Source organism: Chlorocebus sabaeus, chromosome 12 (assembly GCF_047675955.1).
Source record: "Chlorocebus sabaeus isolate Y175 chromosome 12, mChlSab1.0.hap1, whole genome shotgun sequence".
Lineage (NCBI taxonomy): Eukaryota > Metazoa > Chordata > Mammalia > Primates > Cercopithecidae > Chlorocebus > Chlorocebus sabaeus.
The window spans coordinates 59,215,027-59,235,394 of NC_132915.1; positions in this window are offsets into that span (position 1 = coordinate 59,215,027).

Below are 20,368 nucleotides of genomic sequence, written 5' to 3' on the forward strand. Positions count from 1 at the left end.
TGACTTGCATGTTTGCAATTAATGTATAAAACTAGGAAATTGACATGTTTGAATGATCCATTTTTATATTTATGTACTAGCTTGAAAATCATGTTAGTTACATTCCTATTACATTCCTGTTTAAAATACTGGGTATTCCTAGGCAAATCCTGGCCTGTGCGACTAAATCTGGTTCACACTATAGAAATAATTCTAGAGGGTGTAGGTGACAATAACTTACTAAAGCTAATATCTTAGAAATAGCTCGACAGAACCAAATGGTTTAAAAAGTCTTTGGACCTAACTGAAATGTTTGTGATATAGTAAAGATAACACAGTGCAAGAGTGTTTGTATTATTCATCATTTTATAGATACTCAAACTGATAAATATTTAAAATACAAAAGCATAATCTAGTTTCTAACAAGGTTGACATGCATAGCTACTTCTTAAAACTCATAACTTTAAAGGAAATATTTATAGTGCTAAAAGCCTGTGAAACTTAGGTTTAAAGTACTTTTAAAAACACTAAACAAATTCTCTGTTTTTTATCCATTTGTCACTACAAATATCAATAAACAGTCAAAATGTAACCTTAGTTTATGAGAGAGGTGTTTCCAATATGACTTGATTAAAACTGTTTTAGGTGTAATACCAGCAATTGCGTTTAAGGTTAGTTTCTAAGACATATACCCATGGTATAGATATTAAAGAAGTACAAGTAACTGAAGACATTATATGAAATATCATTTCTACATATAAAATGATAAAAAATAGTAGAGTTTCAAAGTTTGAGATCTTAGGTTTAAGTCTTTAATCCATTTTGATTTTACTTTTGTATATGTTGAGAGATAGGAATCCAGTTTCATTCTCCTGCATATGGATATCCAGTTTTCCCAGCACTATTTACTGAGGAGACCGTCCTTTCCCCAATGTATGTTCTTGGCACTTTAGTTGAAAATAGGTGCACTGTAAATGTATGGATTTGTTGTGTCTAGGTTCTTTATTCTGTTACGCTGGTCTGTGTGTCTCTTTTTATGCCAGTGCCATGCTGTTTTAGTTACTATAGCTTTGTAGAATAATTTGAAATTAGGTAATGTGATTCCTCCAGTTTTGTTCTTTTTGCTTGGGATAGCTTTGGATATTCTGGGTCTTTTGTGTTTCATATAATATATTTTTGTTTTTTGCTTGTGTGTTTTGTTTTGTTTTTTTGAGATGGAGTCTCACTCTGTCACCCAGGCTGGAGTGCAGTCACATGGTCTCCGCTCACTGCAACCTCCATCTCCTGGGTTCAAGAAATTCTCCTGCTTCAGCCTCTTCAGTAGTTGCAACTATAGGCATATGCCACTGCACTCAGCTAATTTTTGTATTTTTAGTAGAGTCAGGGTTTCATCATGTTGGCCAGGCTGCTCTCAAACTCCTGACCTCTGGTGATCTGCCCACTTTAGCCTCCCAAAGTGCTGTGATTACAGGAGTGAACCACAACTCCTGGCCCAATTTCTTATAAATTTTATGATAGTTGTTTTTTATTTCCACGAAGAATGTCATTGCTATTTTGACAGGGATTGCATTGAATCTCTAGATTGCTTTGGGTATTACGGATATTTTAACAATATTAATTATTCCAACCCATGAACATGGTATATCTTTCCATTTATTTGTGTTATCTTCAATTTCTTTCATCAATTTTTTATGGTTTTCATTGTAGAGAACTTTCACTTTTTTGGTTAAGTTAATTCCTAGGTATATAATTTTATTCATAGCTATTGAAAATGAAATTATTTTCTTTTTTTTTTTTTTAAATTTATTTATTATTATTATACTTTAAGTTGTAGGGTACATGTGCACAACGTGCAGGTTTGTTACATATGTATACTTGTGCCATGTTGGTGTGCTGCACCCATCAACTCGTCATTTACATCAGGTATAACTCCCAATGCAATCCCTCCCCCCTCCCCCCTCCCCATGATAGGCCCCGGTGTGTGATGTTCCCCTTCCCGAGTCCAAGTGATCTCATTGTTCAGTTCCCACTTACGAGTGAGAACATGCGGTGTTTGGTTTTCTGTTCTTGTGATAGTTTGCTAAGAATGATGGTTTCCAGCTGCATCCATGTCCCTACAAAGGACACAAACTCATCCTTTTTTATGGCTGCATAGTATTCCATGGTGTATATGTGCCACATTTTCTTAATCCAATCTGTCACTGATGGACATTTGGGTTGATTCCAAGTCTTTGCTATTGTGAATAGTGCTGCAATAAACATACATGTGCGTGTGTCTTTATAGCAGCATAATTTATAATCCTTTGGGTATATACCCAGTAATGGGATGGCTGGGTCATATGGTACATCTAGTTCTAGATCCTTGAGGAATCGCCATACTGTTTTCTGTTTTCCATAATGGTTGAACTAGTTTACAATCCCACCAACAGTGTAAAAGTGTTCCTATTTCTCCACATCCTCTCCAGCACCTGTTGTTTCCTGACTTTTGAATGATCGCCATTCTAACTGGTGTGAGATGGTATCTCATTGTGGTTTTGATTTGCATTTCTCTGATGGCCAGTGATGATGAGCATTTTTTCATGTGTCTGTTGGCTGTATGAATGTCTTCTTTTGAGAACTGTCTGTTCATATCCTTTGCCCACTTTTTGATGGGGTTGTTTGTTTTTTTCTTGTAAATTTGTTGGAGTTCTTTGTAGGTTCTGGATATTAGCCCTTTGTCAGATGAGTAGATTGCAAAAATTTTCTCCCATTCTGTAGGTTGCCTGTTCACTCTGATGGTAGTTTCTTTTGCTGTGCAGAAGCTCTTTAGTTTAATGAGATCCCATTTGTCAATTTTGGCTTTTGCTGCCGTTGCTTTTGGTGTTTTAGACATGAAGTCTTTGCCTATGCCTATGTCCTGAATGGTACTACCTAGGTTTTCCTCTAGGATTTTTATGGTATTAGGTCTAACATTTAAGTCTCTAATCCATCTTGAATTAATTTTCGTATAAGGAGTAAGGAAAGGATCCAGTTTCAGCTTTCTACTTATGGCTAGCCAATTTTCCCAGCACCATTTATTAAATAGGGAATCCTTTCCCCATTTCTTGTTTCTCTCCGGTTTGTCAAAGATCAAATGGCTGTAGATGTGTGGTATTATTTCTGAGGACTCTGTTCTGTTCCATTGGTCTATATCTCTGTTTTGGTACCAGTACCATGCTGTTTTGGTTACTGTAGCCTTGTAGTATAGTTTGAAGTCAGGTAGCGTGATGCCTCCAGCTTTGTTCTTTTGACTTAGGATTGTCTTGGAGATGCGGGCTCTTTTTTGCTTCCATATGAACTTTAAAGCAGTTTTTTCCAATTCTGTGAAGAAGCTCATTGGTAGCTTGATGGGGATGGCATTGAATCTATAAATTACCTTGGGCAGTATGGCCATTTTCATGATATTGATTCTTCCTATCCATGAGCATGGTATGTTCTTCCATTTGTTTGTGCCCTCTTTTATTTCACTGAGCAGTGGTTTGTAGTTCTCCTTGAAGAGGTCCTTTACATCCCTTGTAAGTTGGATTCCTAGGTATTTTATTCTCTTTGAAGCAATTGTGAATGGAAGTTCATTCCTGATTTGGCTCTCTGTTTGTCTGTTACTGGTGTATAAGAATGCTTGTGATTTTTGCACATTAATTTTGTATCCTGAGACTTTGCTGAAGTTGCTTATCAGCTTAAGGAGATTTTGGGCTGAGACAATGGGGTTTTCTAAATATACAATCATGTCATTTGCAAACAGGGACAATTTGACTTCTTCTTTTCCTAACTGAATCTCCTTGATTTCTTTCTCTTGCCTGATTGCCCTAGCCAGAACTTCCAACACTATGTTGAATAGGAGTGGTGAGAGAGGGCATCCCTGTCTTGTGCCAGTTTTCAAAGGGAATTTTTCCAGTTTTTGCCCATTCACTATGATATTGGCTGTGGGTTTGTCATAAATAGCTCTTATTATTTTGAGGTACGTTCCATCAATACCAAATTTATTGAGCGTTTTTAGCATGAAGGGCTGTTGAATTTTGTCAAAAGCCTTTTCTGCATCTATTGAGATAATGATGTGGTTCTTGTCTTTGGTTCTGTTTATATGCTGGATTATGTTTATTGCTTTGCGAATGTTGAACCAGCCTTGCATCCCAGGGATGAAGCCCACTTGATCATGGTGGATAAGCTTTTTGATGTGTTGCTGAATCCGGTTTGCCAGTATTTTATTGAGGAGTGTTGCATCAATGTTCATCAGGGATATTGGTCTAAAATTCTCTTTTTTTGTTGTGTCTCTGCCAGGCTTTGGTATCAGGATGATGTTGGCCTCATAAAATGAGTTAGGGAGGATTCCCTCTTTTTCTATTGATTGGAATAGTTTCAGAAGGAATGGTACCAACTCCTCCTTGTACCTCTGGTAGAATTCAGCTGTGAATCCATCTGGTCCTGGACTTTTTTTGGTTGGTAGGCTATTAATTATTGCCTCAATTTCAGAGCCTGCTATTGGTCTATTCAGGGATTCAACTTCTTCCTGGTTTAGTCTTGGAAGAGTGTAAGTGTCCAGGAAATTATCCATTTCTTCTAGATTTTCCAGTTTATTTGCATAGAGGTGTTTATAGTATTCTCTGATGGTAGTTTGTATTTCTGTGGGGTCGGTGGTGATATCCCCTTTATCATTTTTAATTGCGTCGATTTGATTCTTCTCTCTTTTCTTCTTTATTAGTCTTGCTAGTGGTCTGTCAATTTTGTTGATCTTTTCAAAAAACCAACTCCTGGATTCATTGATTTTTTGGAGGGTTTTTTGTGTCTCTATCTCCTTCAGTTCTGCTCTGATCTTAGTTATTTCTTGCCTTCTGCTAGCTTTCGAATGTGTTTGCTCTTTCTTCTCTAGTTCTTTTAATTGCAATGTTACAGTGTCAATTTTAGATCTTTCCTGCTTTCTCTTGTGGGCATTTAGTGCTATAAATTTCCCTCTACACACTGCTTTAAATGTGTCCCAGAGATTCTGGTATGTTGTATCTTTGTTCTCATTGGTTTCAAAGAACATCTTTATTTCTGCCTTCATTTCGTTATGTACCCAGTAGTCATTCAGGAGCAGGTTGTTCAGTTTCCATGTAGTTGAGCGGTTTTGATTGAGTTTCTTAGTCCTGAGTTCTAGTTTGATTGCACTGTGGTCTGAGAGACAGTTTGTTATAATTTCTGTTCTTGTACATTTGCTGAGGAGTGCTTTACTTCCAATTACGTGGTCAATTTTGGAGTAAGTACAATGTGGTGCTGAGAAGAATGTATATTCTGTTGATTTGGGGTGGAGAGTTCTATAGATGTCTATTAGGTCTGCTTGCTACAGAGATGAGTTCAATTCCTGGATATCCTTGTTAACTTTCTGTCTCGTTGATCTGTCTGATGTTGACAGTGGAGTGTTGAAGTCTCCCATTATTATTGTATGGGAGTCTAAGTCTCTTTGTAAGTCTCTAAGGACTTGCTTTATGAATCTGGGTGCTCCTGTATTGGGTGCATATATATTTAGGATAGTTAGCTCTTCCTGTTGAATTGATCCCTTTACCATTATGTAATGGCCTTCTTTGTCTCTTTTGATCTTTGATGGTTTAAAGTCTGTTTTATCAGAGACTAGTATTGCAACCCCCGCTTTTTTTTGTTCTCCATTTTCTTGGTAAATCTTCCTCCATCCCTTTATTTTGAGCCTATGTATGTCTCTGCGTGTGAGATGGGTCTCCTGAATACAGCAGACTGATGGGTCTTGACTCTTTATCCAGTTTGCCAGTCTGTGTCTTTTAATTGGAGCATTTAGTCCATTTACATTTAAGGTTAAGATTGTTATGTGTGAACTTGATCCTGCCATTATGATATTAACTGGTTATTTTGCTCGTTAGTTGATGCAGTTTCTTCCTAGCCTTGATGGTCTTTACATTTTGGCATGTTTTTGCAATGGCTGGTACCGGTTGTTCCTTTCCATGTTTAGTGCTTCCTTCAGGGTCTCTTGTAAGGCAGGCCTAGTGGTGACAAAGTCTCTAAGCATTTGCTTATCTGTAAAGGATTTTATTTCTCCTTCACTTATGAAACTTAGTTTGGCTGGATATAAAATTCTGGGTTTAAAATTCTTTTCTTTAAGAATGTTGAATATTGGCCCCCACTCTCTTCTGGCTTGAAGAGTTTCTGCCGAGAGATCTGCTGTTAGTCTGATGGGCTTCCCTTTGTGGGTAACCCGACCTTTCTCTCTGGCTGCCCTTAAGATTTTTTCCTTCATTTCAACTTTGGTGAATCTGGCAATTATGTGTCTTGGAGTTGCTCTTCTCGAGGAGTATCTTTGTGGCGTTCTCTGTATTTCCTGGATTTGAATGTTGGCCTGCCCTACTAGGTTGGGGAAGTTCTCCTGGATGATATCCTGAAGAGTGTTTTCCAACTTGGTTCCATTTTCCCCCTCACTTTCAGGCACCCCAATCAGACGTAGATTTGGTCTTTTTACATAATCCCATACTTCTTGCAGGCTTTGTTCATTTCTTTTTCTTCTTTTTTCTTTTGGTTTCTCTTCTCGCTTCATTTCATTCATTTGATCCTCCATCGCTGACATTCTTTCTTCCAGTTGATCGAGTCGGTTACTGAAGCTTGTGCATTTGTCACATATTTCTCGTGTCATGGTTTTCATCTCTTTGATTTCGTTTATGAGCTTGTCTGCATTAATTACTCTAGCCATCAATTCTTCCACTTTTTTTTTCAAGATTTTTAGTTTCTTTGCACTGGGTACGTAATTCCTCCTTTAGCTCTGAGAAATTTGATGGACTGAAGCCTTCTTCTCTCATCTCGTCGAAGTCATTCTCCGTCCAGCTTTGATCCGTTGCTGGCGATGAGCTGCGCTCCTTTGCCGGGGGAGATGCGCTCTTATTTTTTGAATTTCCAGCTTTTCTGCCCTCTTTTTTCTTTTGGTTTCTCTTCTCGCTTCATTTCATTCATTTGATCCTCAATCGCTGACATTCTTTCTTCCAGTTGATCGAGTCGGTTACTGAAGCTTGTGCATTTCTCACATATTTCTCGTGTCATGGTTTTCATCTCTTTGATTTCGTTTATGAGCTTGTCTGCATTAATTACTCTAGCCATCAATTCTTCCACTTTTTTTTTCAAGATTTTTAGTTTCTTTGCACTGGGTACGTAATTCCTCCTTTAGCTCTGAGAAATTTGATGGACTGAAGCCTTCTTCTCTCATCTCGTCGAAGTCATTCTCCGTCCAGCTTTGATCCGTTGCTGGCGATGAGCTGCGCTCCTTTGCCGGGGGAGATGCGCTCTTATTTTTTGAATTTCCAGCTTTTCTGCCCTGCTTTTTCCCCATCTTTGTGGTTTTATCTGCCTCTGGTCTTTGATGATGGTGATGTACTGATGGGGTTTTGGTGTAGGTGTCCTTCCTGTTTGATAGTTTTCCTTCTAACAGTCAGGACCTTCAGCTGGAGGTCTGTTGGAGATTGCTTGAGGTCCACTCCAGACCCTGTTTGCCTGGGTATCAGCAGCAGAGGCTGCAGAAGATAGAATATTTCTGAACAGCGAGTGTACCTGTCTGATTCTTGCTTTGGAAGCTTCCTCTCAGGGGTGTACTCCACCCTGTGAGGTGTGGGGTGTCAGACTGCCCCTAGTGGGGGATGTCTCCCAGTTAGGCTACTCAGGGGTCAGGGACCCACTTGAGCAGGGAGTCTGTCCCTTCTCAGATCTCAACCTCCGTGTTGGGAGATCCACTGCTCTCTTCAAAGCTGTCAGACAGAGTCGTTTGCGTCTGCAGAGCTGCTGCGTTTGTTATTGTTTACTGTGCCCTGTCCCCAGAGGTGGAGTCTACAGAGAAAGGCAGGTTTCCTTGAGCTGCTGTGAGCTCCACCCAGTTCGAGCTTCCCAGCAGCTTTGTTTACCTACTTAAGCCTCAGCAATGGTGGGCGCCCCTCCCCCAGCCTGGCTGCTGCCTTGCCGGTAGATCACAGACTGCTGTGCTAGCAATGAGGGAGGCTCCGTGGGTGTGGGACCCTCCCGTCCAGGTGTGGGATATGATCTCCTGGTGTGCCTGTTTGCTTAAAGCGCAGTATTGGGGTGGGAGTTACCCGATTTTCCAGGTGTTGTGTGTCTCAGTTCCCCTGGCTAGGAAAAGGGATTCCCTTCCCCCTTGCGCTTTCCAGGTGAGGCAATGCCTCGCCCTGCTTCAGCTCTCGCTGGTCGGGCTGCAGCAGCTGACCAGCACCGATCGTCTGGCACTCCCCAGTGAGATGAACTCAGTACCTCAGTTGAAAATGCAGAAATCACCGGTCTTCTGTGTCGCTCGCGCTGGGAGTTGGAGACTGGAGCTGTTCCTATTCTGCCATCTTGAAATTATTTTCTTGATGTTTTTTCAAATTGTTCACTGATATCATGTAGATATATTGCCTATTTTTGAATGCTGACTTTGTAACCTGAAACGTTACTAAATTTGTTTTTAAATTCTAATAATTTTTGGTAGAGTCTTTAGGTTTTACCAAATACAAAATTATGTCATCTGCCAACAAGGATAATTTGGCTTCTTCCTTTCCAATTTCTTTCTTTTGTCTATGTTGATGAAAGTCAGCATCCTTGTTATGTTCCAGATCATAGATGAAAAAGCTTTCAGTTTTTCTCCATTCAGTTTGATACTGGCTGTGGGTCTGTTGTTTATGGCTTTTATTGCGCTCAGATATGTTTTTTCTCTACCCAGTTTTTTGAGGGTTTTTATCATAAAGGATATTGAATTTTATCAAATGCCTTTTCAGTATCAATTAAAATGATCACACGTTTTTGGTCCTTCATTCTATACATATGATATATCACATTAACTGATTTACATATATTGAACCATCCTTGAATCCCAGGGATAAATCCCACTTGATCATGATGAAGGATCCTTTTAAGGTGTTTTTGAATTCATTTTACCATTATTTTGTTGAGGATTTCTGCATCAATATTCATGAGGTATATTGACCTGTAGTTCTCTCCTTTTTGATGTGCCTCTGTCTGGTTATGGGATTAGGGTAATACTGGCCTCATAGAATGAGTTTGGAAGTATTCCTTTCTCTTTGACTTTTCAGAATGGTCTGGGTAGAATTGGTATTAGTTCTTTTTGAAATATTCAGTAAAATTTGGCAGTAAAGATATTGGGTTCTGGGATTTTCTTTGCTGAGAGGCTTTTTATTATGGCTTTAATTTTGTTATTTTTTATTGATCTGTTAGTTTTGAAATTTCTCATGATTCAATCTTGGCAGGTTGTATGTGTCTAGAAATTTACCCCTTTTTAATCTAGATTTTCCAATTTATTGGATTATAGCTGCTCATACTAGCCCCTAACACTGCTTTGCATTTCTATGGTATTGGTTTTAATGTATACTTTTTCAGCTCTGATTTTATTTATTTGAGTCTTCTCTCTATGTTTCTTAGACTGGCTAAAGGTCTGTCAATTTTATTTATCTTTTTGAAAATCTACGACTTTTTGTTTCATTGGTCTTTTGTATTGTTTTCTTCAATGAAATTTAGTTTCTTTCTGCTCTGTTTTTTATTATTTCTTCTACTAATTTTGGGTTTGATTTTTTTGGCTTTTCTAGTTCCTTAAGATGCATCATTAGCTTGTTTATTTGAATTTTTCTTCATTTTTGATGTAGGCTCTTATAGCTATAAACTTTCCTCTTAGCATTGCTTTCATTGTATACCATAGATTTTGGTATTTTTTCATTTGTTTCAAGAAATTTATAAATTGAATTCTTATTTTTTTCTTGGAAGTTCTTGATCCACTGATCATTTAGGATCATATTCTTTAATTTCCATGTATATATGTAGTTTCCCAAATTCCTCATTATTGACTTTAAGTTTTATTTCATTGTGATCAGAGAATATACTTGATATTATTTCAATTTTTTTTCAATGTCTTAAGGCTTGTTTTGTGCCCTGATATATGGTCTATCATTGAGAAGATCCATGCACAGAGGAGAAGAATGTGCATCCTGCAGCCATTGGATGAAATGTTCTGTGAACATCTATTAGGTCCTTTTGGTCTAGATTAAGTCTACTGTTTCTTTGTTGATTATGTGTCTGGATGATCTGTCCAATGCTGAAAGTAGAATGTTGAAGTCTCCAGATATTATTGTATTTGGGCCTATCTCTCCTTGCAGCTCTAATGATATTTGCTTTATATATCTGGTTGTTCCAGTGCTGTGTACCTATATATTTAAAATTGTTATATTGAACCCTTTATCATTATATAATGGCCTTCTATGTCTCTTTTTATAGTTTTTGTCCTAAATATATTTTGCCCTATATAAATATAGCCACTCCTCCTGCTCTCTTTCCATTGGCATGGAATATCTTTTTCCATTCCTTTATTTTCAGTGTACATGTGTCTTTACAGGAAAACTGTGTTTCTTGTAGGCCACAGATCATTGAGTCATGTTTCTTTATCCATTCAGCTACTCTGGGTCTCTTGACTGGAGAGTTTAGTCCATTTACATTCAATATTATTATTGATAAATAAGAATTTATGCCAGCCATTTTGTTATTTGTTTTCTGGTCTTCTCTTTCTTCTTTCCTTCCTTCCTGTCGTCCTTTATCTGAAGGAATTTTCTCTACTTGTTTATTTTAATTTCTTGCTTTTTATTTTTTGTGTATCTGTTGTATTTTTTTATTTGAAGTTACCATAAGGATTGCAAAACTGATTGTAACTTAACACTGATTGCATAAACAAAGTAACAACCAAACACAGCAAAAACAAATAAAAATTTAACACTTGAACTTTGATCCCCCTGTTTTTAACCTTTTGGTGTTTCTATTTATATCTTATTGTGCTATGTCTTGAAAAGTTCGCATTGTTATTATATCTGATTGGTTCATCTTTTAGTCTTTCTCCTCAAGAAATGACTAGTTTACACAACACTATGAAGTTATAATATTCTGTGCATTTTGTGTGTGTACTTACTATTCTCAGTGACTTCTTCACCTTTGGATGATTTCTTATTGATTATTAACATCCTTTGCTCTCAGATGAAAGAACTCTCTTCAGCATATTTTGTAGGATAGGTGTGGTGTTGATAAAATCTCTCAACTTTTGTTTGTCTTGGGAAGTCTCTATTTCTCCCTCATGTTTGAAGGATATTTTTGCTGGATTACTACTATAGGATAAATGTGTGTTTTTTTTTGTTTGTTTGTTTCCCCCAACTTTAGCACTTTAAATATGCCATGCTACTCTTTCCTTGCCAGTGAAGTCTCCCCCATTGAAAAGCCTGCTTGCAGACATATTGGAGTTCCATCATATTCCATTGTATAGTAGTTTTATTTTTCCTCTTTTTTTTCTTTTTTCTCCTTGGACTGTGTATTTTCAATAGCCTGTTTTCAAGCTCACTAATTCTTGCTTCTGCCTGATGAATTCTGTAAGAGTTTCTGGTTAAGTCTGCTAAGGGTCTCTGATGGATTCTTCATTATGTCAGTAGCACTTTTCAACTCCAGAATTTCTGCTTGATTTTTTAAAATTATTTTAATCTCTTTATTAAATTTATCTGATAGGATTCCAAGTTACTTTTCTATTATCTTGAATATTATTAAATTTTTAAAATAATGCTATTTTGAATTCCCTTTCTGAAAAGTCACATATATCTGTCTCTCCAGGATTGTTCCCTGGTCCCTTATTTAATGTATTTGATGAAGTCATATTTTCCTGGATTGTTGATGTCCATAAGTGACTGGACATTGAAGAGTTAAGTATTTATTGTAGTCTTTGTAGCCTGGCCTTGTTTGTACACCTCCTTCATGGGAAAGCTTTTCAGGTATTCAAAGGGACTTGGGTGTTGTAATCAAAGTTTTTTGTCTCTGTAGTCATATCTGCATTAGGGTAACCATGTTCTTGGTAATACCGGGACTCTTATGTACTTGTAGATGTTCTGCCTTGGTGGTCTTAGATAAGATCCAGAAGAATTTTCTGGATTACCAGGCAGATTCTTCTACTCTTCTGTTAATTTCTTCCCCCAAATTGGGATCTTGCTCTGTGCTGAGTTGCCTGGAGCTGGGCCAGGGTGACATGTGCACCTGTATGGCCACAACCACTGGGATTGTGCTGGGTCATACCTAAAGTCAACACAGTACTTGGTCTTTTCTAAGGCCCACAGTAACCACTGCCTGGCTATTTGCTGTGTTTACTCAAGAACCTAGGGCTCTACAATCAACAGGTTGTAAAGGCAGCTGTGCTTATGTCCTTCCCTGCAGGGCTGTTCCCTTAAGGCCCCTGGCAGGTCCAGAGATGCCATCTTGCAGCCAGGGCCTGGTATCAGAAGCCTTAGCTATCTACCTGATGTTCTACTCTACCGTGGCTAGAGCTGGCACTCAGGAAAAAAGACAAATTTCTTCTTGCTCTTTCCTCCATTTTTTATAAGCTGAGTGTTCTCTCCCCATGGCCACCACCTCCCCATGCCCATGCAGAGTACTGTCTGGCTATCAGTGGTGTCCACTTAAGGCTCAAAGACTCTTAAGTAAGCTTGTATTGAATGCTGCCAAGCCTTTTACTCAAGGCAATGGGCTCCCCTCTGGCCCAGAGAATGTCCAGTAATGTCACCCAAGAGCCAAGACCTGGAATCAGGGCTCCAAAATCCCATTTGGTGCTCTACCCACTGTGGTCAAGCTGGTACCTAAGCTGCAAGTCAAAGTTGCTTTTACTCTTCCCTCTCCTTTTCTTGAGCAAAAGAAGGCTCTCCCTGTAACAACCACAGTTGAAAATGTTCTGGGTCACTCCTGTAGCCAGCACATCACTAAGTCTGACCCAAGGTCCACAGTGAGTACTACCTGGATATTGCTGCTGATTATTCAGAGCCCAAGGGCTTTTTAGTCAGTGTGTGATGAATCCTGCCCATACTGGATCCTTCCTTTCAAGACAACAGGCTCCCTTCCAGCCTAGAGTTTGTCTAGAAATGTTGTTCAGGGGCTAGGGACTGAAATGGTGGGGCAGCGGGGGGATGTCTAGGGCTCTGCCCACTGCCCTGTTGTGCTATGGCTGAGCTGATATACAAGGTGAAAGACAAAGCCTTCTTTACTCTTCCCTGTCCTGTCCTCAAGAATAGAGGATGATTCTCTACTGGAGGTGTGAGATGTGCTGCCTAGGGCTGAGGGAGAAGTGGCATAAGCAGCCCATTAGCCACACTGGTTGGTGTCCCACTAGTTGCATGCCCCCTAAGTTCACTGGCCCTGAGCCCAGCACAGAGCCAGGACTTGCCAAGAGTTGCAATTCGTGTGGCCTAGGCTGCCTTTCAAGTTTATTTTAGACTCCAGAGAACTTAAGCTCAAGGTGACAAAGTTTGGCAGAACTCAGGTTCTAATTGCTGGGATGGGCAATACCCCTGTGGCTTGGGATGGTCTAAAGGTTCCTTCAATAGGTGCTGGCTAAGTCTTGCCTTGTGTTGCTTTCTACTTTGGCAGGATAGTACTGAGTTCTAATGCAAGGTTTCACAATCACTGCACTCTCCCTCAATGGCACAGATTCTCTGTGCCACATGGCCACTGCTGAGTGATTGGGAAGAGTTGATGTCAATATTTCAATACTGTCTTTCCTACCCTCTTTAGTGCCTCTTTCTGTAATATGAAGGTTTTGTGATCCCTTACTTGATTTTTGGTTCTTAATAAGGTGCTTTTTTGTGTGTAGATAATTGTCTAATTTGGTGTTCCTATGGGGAGGGCAATTGATGAAGGCTTCTATTCAGCCCTCTTGCACCACCTCCCCTTGAGGCACTTTTTAGATCATGACACAGAGAAGAGAAACCCAAGCATAGCATGACAGTCTTGCTAAATCAAAAAGGCAAACATTAATGTTTGGAAAGGCCAAAGTAAGTGGAATTTTGGGGGCAAAGTACTGAAAAAAAAAAAAAGCTATGTAGATAATGAGCTGTGGAATCTCTATTGGTGTTCTCTGGGTATTGAGACGAGTCCTAAGCAGCACACAAATAGGATTTAACTCCACTAGGCCAGGCAAAGAAAGTTTTCTTGGGATCTTCACATCCAGTGTTTCCAAAACTCATACAAGCCAGGGAGAAGATGTTGAATTCTAACTACCAAAGCAGAGAAACTTTGTTGAATACTTGAGACATATAGCAGACACCCATGCAAGGTCATGCCTTAGTAGTGGGATAAATAATCTCTAGAGTAAGATTACTACAAATTCACCCTTAGAAAGTATAAAAAACAAGTCTTTAAAGGATGCAGTAGCTAAACTTCCTTTTATAACAAGTCAACTACTTTATAAAATGAGAAGAAAACTTCAGGCCAAGCCTGTGACTGCCACAACCCAGCCAGGTGTGAGTATGCTCGGGGCAGTGCTGACATGCTATCTTGCCCCCTTTCAGACTTTGGGAACCTATGAGCATGGGAAGGAGGCCAGGGGCCTGAGGGAAGCTTGGTATAGGCCTGAGGGCATCCCTTGGTGTGGACAGCCTGGGCACCATGAACAACATGTTGATAGTGGTGGGAGGCAGACAGGTTCCTAGGCAGGAATGGGTGGGTTCCCAGTGATGAGCCACTTTCAAGCCAGAGACAGCTTGAACTCCATCTTCAGGTGGAGTCTGAGACCAGGAGTGAGAATTTATGATACTTTTTCCAAGCCCACCAATGGCTGCCCATGGACCAATCAGCACATACTTCCTCTCTTCTCAGACCATAAAAGCCCTGGACACAGCCAGACTCAGAATCTCATTGAGACAACATGCCTACAGATGTTCAGATCTCATGTCCACTGAGATCTGAACACTCACTGGGACAACCTGCTTGTGGAAAGGAGCTACCCGCTTTGGATATCCTGAGATCTATTCTGTCTCTCAATAAAGCTTCTCTCTACCTTGCTCACTCTCTGGTATTCCATGTACTTTATTCTTCTTGGATCCTGGACAAGAACTTGGGAACTGCTGAATGATGGGACTGAAAGAGCTGTAACACAAGCAGGGTTGAACCATGCCCCCCACCATCCCACTTGAATCTTGTGGGTGATGAGAAGGAGAGAAGAACTTCAGCCCTTCAGGAAGCCCAGACCTAGGGGCTCCCCAAGCCAGGGCTATGACATTCTCTTGAGGGTTCTGCTATTCCTGGTGTCTCCAAGCTTCCAAGATCCACTGCATTCCCACTGTCCAGAGAAAGTTGCCCACGGCAGAAGCCACTTGTGGTACATCTGATACAGCTGCAAACTTGCATGGAGGTGGCACTTGTGCTGGCACTGGAGTTGCCCACCTTGCTGCCACAGCTGGTGTGCCTGACTGTGTGCAGTGGCCAGACTCTGCGCTCACTTGTTCACACACCCCATGCCACTCTGCAACTGACTGACCCTTGGGAAGTGTGGGATCCAGGCCAATAGCACAAGTCAAGTGCAACCTGATGAGCCAAGTGTGCAGAACAAGCCCAGTGGGCCTGAGCAAAACTCAGGCAAAGGCATCACCGGGCATAGAGGTTTCTGGCTGGTGAAGTGACACCCTAGGGATCCCGTGACACTAGGAAAACCAGGAAAAAGGTAAACCAATGAGGGCTAATTAAAGGAATCAATAGAGGAGATAAAATGAAATACAAAATATACTTAATCCAAAAGAAGTGTGAAAAAACAAATCACTAGACAAATAGAAATAGCAAGATGGAAGATGTAAATCCAACGATATTAAAGCATATATTAAATGTATGGAGTTCAAGAATTTCAGTTAACAATTAGTGATTGTAAGACTAGGCTAAAAGCAATGCTACCACTCAGCAGTAAACCAGAATAACCACTGGTACATGCAACACAATGAATAAATCCCAAAAGCATTGTTCTAAGTGAAAGAAGCCAAACACAAACGGTGACATACTCTAAGATTCCACATATATGGAATTCTGGAAAATACAAAAATGTAGGCACAGAAATAAGACCATGGTTGCCAAAGATTTAGGGTGGATAGAGATGATTAACTACATGAGAGCATTTGGGACTTTTTAAGTTAATGGACATTTTTGATATCTGTGATGGTTAATATTAAGTTTCAACTTGATTGGATTAAATAATGCAAACTATTGTTTTGGGGTATATCTGGGTTTTTCTGGGTGTTGTCAGAAGAAATTAACATTTGATTCCCTGGAATTGGTGAGAAATATCTACCCTAAGGAAGACCAACCAACAATGTGAGTGGACACCATCCAATTGGGGGCCAGCACAACTAGGAAAAGCAGGCAGAATGAGCCAGTGGAATAAGCAGATTTGCTTAGTCTTCTGGCCTTCATCTTTCTGTCATGCTGGATGCTTCCTGCCCTCAAAAATCAGACTCTAAGTTCTTCATCTTTTGGACTCTTAGACTTATACCGGATTTGCGAGGGGCTCTTGGGCCTTCAGCCACAGCCTGAAGGCTGCACTGTCAGCTTCCTTACTTTTCAGGTTTTGGGATTTGGACTGAGCCACTACTGGCTTCCTTGCTCCTCAACTTGCAGACAGCCTATTATAAGATTTCACCTTGTTATCTTGTGAGTAAATTCTCCTTAATAAAATCCCTTTCATATAGAACCCTGAATGATACAATGTCTTAATTATGTTGATGATTACATTACTGAATAACTTATCAAAACCCAATGATCTGTACACATAAAAAGGGTGAGATGTGTTATATATAAATTATACCTCAATAAATTGAAATTTTAAATGATAAAACAATCAACATTCATGTTTAGGACCTATATAAGAAATACAATTTAAATATAAAGATAATGAAGGGCCAAAAGTAAAAGCATGGAAACTAATATATCATGTAAAACTACACTTAAGACAACTATATTGGTTATGTTAATCTGAAAATAATGAATGACAAAGTGGTAAATTGTTTAAAAAAACAGGACTCAGGTGGTCAAGAAGACATAACCATCCTATTGTATGTGTATGCAATAACAGAGCTTAAATAAATGAAGCAAAACCTGCCGAAACAGGAAGGATATATAAACATATTCACAATTACAATGGAAGATTTCAGGACCCTTCTCTGATAAAAATATAGACCGAAAAATAAGTGAGGGTATAGAAAACTTGATCACTCTGAAATGAATGGGCCTAGTTGACATTAATAGAACATTCCACAAAACGTGAATAGAATACAAGGTGCTTTACAAATGCACAGTGATGGAATATTGACCTAAACATATGAGTAAATTTACATGGAGAAACAGTATGCCTATAACCACAAACAAATTATCTTAGAAAAAAGTTGTATAAAAACATATAGAAAAATTACAGACATTTAAAGACACAATAATTCAGGTCTACATAACCAATGGGCTAAAGAATAAATCTAAAGATATGTTAGAAACTATTTAGAACTAAATGTAAGGGGAATGAGGGTCTGGAATGAGGAACTATGCACTGATTTGTTTGTGGATAGTTTTGGTAAAAGAACCACTCAGAAAGAGGCATGAGAGTATAGAGGACCAATGAGGGGCTGAAGTGAAATCTTGGCCTAAGGACCTTGGCCCAGGACAAACAATGGCTAAAGTGAAGGCTTAGTTCAATATCTTGGCTCAGGACCAATTCGGGGTTGAAATGAAGGCTTGTCCTGAGACTTTGGCCCAAGACCAATCGGGAGGAAGCACATGAAATGAGACAAAGGAGTGCTAAGGAAAGAGAAATGTGTCCAAACAAGGAGTGAATTTGTGCATCTGGGTCCACAGAGTAGGCATTTCCTTTCAAGAACACGGGCTCTTTCTTCATCTCTATTTTTAGGCTGTTGTTGATTTGATGGAGTTTTACCAAGGACCCACCCTAACTGCCTGGCTGACTAGTTTCTTTCTTTCTCCTCTCTCATTTTCTGCTGTTGTTAGATAAAGTAGTCTAGAGATGTCAATTACATCTAGTTCATTGATGATGATGTTGAATTGAAGTATGTCCTTCCTAGTTTTCTGCCCACTGGATTTGTCCACTTCTGATGAACAGATGTTGAAATCTCAAATTATAATAGTGGATTCAGCTAATTTTTATTGCAGTTCTAAAGGTTTTTGCCTTATGTATTCTGACACTCTGTTATGGCAGCCCAAAGAAACTATAAAGTTTCATGTTACTACACTTGGGAAAGACATCTTTGTACTTCTTTGTATTTTCACATAGAAATGTGATTAAGTCAGAACTTTACTAGTCTTTTGAAGTGAGAAAGATAATACATCATTTTCTTGCACGTTTAATGTAGTAGAAAGCATGAGGGACCAGGAATTTGACAACCTACATTTGATAAGTCTGAGTTTGAGTGACAACTTGGGCACTTTGTAATTTTTTGACCTTTGACATGAGGTTTCAGTTTCTTTACATACAAAATTGAATTAATAAAGTTTAGGTGATAGAATTGTAGCCATTATTTGGGATAATATGTGGTGCATAACTGGTTCTTCTCTCTTACCTTGCTTTGCCTTGAATCAGTTACCTTTTCTATTAAAACATACAGTTTTCCAGATAAGTATACTGGAGATTAATGGCAAAGGGGCAGAATTCAATGTTGATTTACAGGATAGAATAGATTGGCAAAATCATTTCATCTTTACTTTCTTGTTCCCTAGGCTCTGCTCTACCTTAATTTAAAGTTCAATTGAGGATTCTGGTTCTTATCTTTAATTATTGAGGGAAACAGCATCCCTTAATTACTTTAACAATGTATTCTCATTTAGCCTTTTTATAGCGTTTGGGCAAAAGTACAAGAACCAATATGTCTCTAAATTCTAGAAAGAATATATAAGTTAAAAAATGGCAGTACTTTTCACTTAATGTAAAATATACATTATAAAAATTTCAGTTATGTCAATATTGTGAAAAGTTTCAGAAATGGTTAAGAATTGAAAAAAATGTCTAAAAGCATAGAGTTGTTAGTATATATATATTCATTTTAATCTAAAATTTTTCATCTAATTTTATTTAATATAGAAATCCCTTCTTTAACAGAAATGCTGTTAAATGTAGCTAATATAAGTACCACAGACTAATTTTATATGTGTATGTGTATGCAGATATAGGTTTCCCCAAGAGGAACTTGAGAAATTTCTACTCATGCTTTTCCCATCTTAACTATTAGAGTTAAGGTAAGTAGAGCAGATTTAAGTAACCGTAATGCATGATTAGGAATGTTTCACAATTAGTTATTTATTAAAGCAAGAAGAAATGAAAAGAAACAAACATTTTAAGAGTGGATAAAATAATATAATCCATATATAAAAAAGCATTTTCATACTTTGAACACTGATTTTATAATATTCATAGAAAATATGTACAAAATGATTTTCATAAATTTCTTTAATACTGATTATGGGTATTACATTAATACACCAGTAATAATAATCATTGAGAATATTGCATATCTTTTACATACAGCTGAGAGCATAGCATATAAGTATAAAACTCAATGAATGTTCACAAAGGAAATATATCTATATAACCAGCAATAAGGTAATGAAATATGATTCTACTGAGAAAGAGCATTTAAACAAATAGGATGATGAAATAGGTTTTACCAGAACCTTAAAATCCCCAACATACCCTCTTTCTTTCATTACCTCCAAGGAAGGTGATTACTGTCATGGCTTTTTTTTCTGTTTTAAAAACAAATATTAACGTAAATGAAGTCGTAAAGTATGTATTTATGGTATCCAGCATCTTTTACTCAATCTTATATTTGTGAGTTTTATCATGGTTGTTGTAATAAAAACAATTTGTTCTTATTGCTGTGTATTATCCAATTGTATAAATTCAACACTACCTATTCAACTGTTACTGCATTTCCAGTTTTTGTCCATTATTAATAGTGCTATTATAAATGTTCTTGTTATTGGTGAATATGCATATGCAGTTCTGTTAGGTAACATCTATACGTCTGATTTTAGCAATAGCTACACAAGACTTCTCTTGGGTAATGTTCACATAATGTACTCTGTCAATACATTTAATTATTATATTTAAGATGTGTTTCTACTAGGCAGTTTATAGTTGAGTTTTTAGAAATCTGTCTAAAAATCTTAGTCTTTCTATTTGAATTTTTAGTCTAACATTTGTATTTATGTGACTACTTTCATATTTGGGTTTCTGTCTACTAGTTTATAATTTGCTTGAGTAGTTTTTCTCTTTCTTTCCTTTTTTTTTTTTTTTTTTTTTTTTTTGAGACGGAGTCTCGCTCTGTCGCCCAGGCTGGAGCGCAGTGGCCGGATCTCAGCTCACTGCAAGCTCCGCCTCCCGGGTTCCCGCCATTCTCCTGCCTCAGCCTCCCGAGTAGCTGGGACTACAGGCGCCCGCCACCTCGCCCGGCTGGTTTTTTGTATTTTTTAGTAGAGACGGGGTTTCACCGTGTTAGCCAGGATGGTCTCGATCTCTTGATCTCGTGATCCGCCCGTCTCAGCCTCCCAAAGTGCTGGG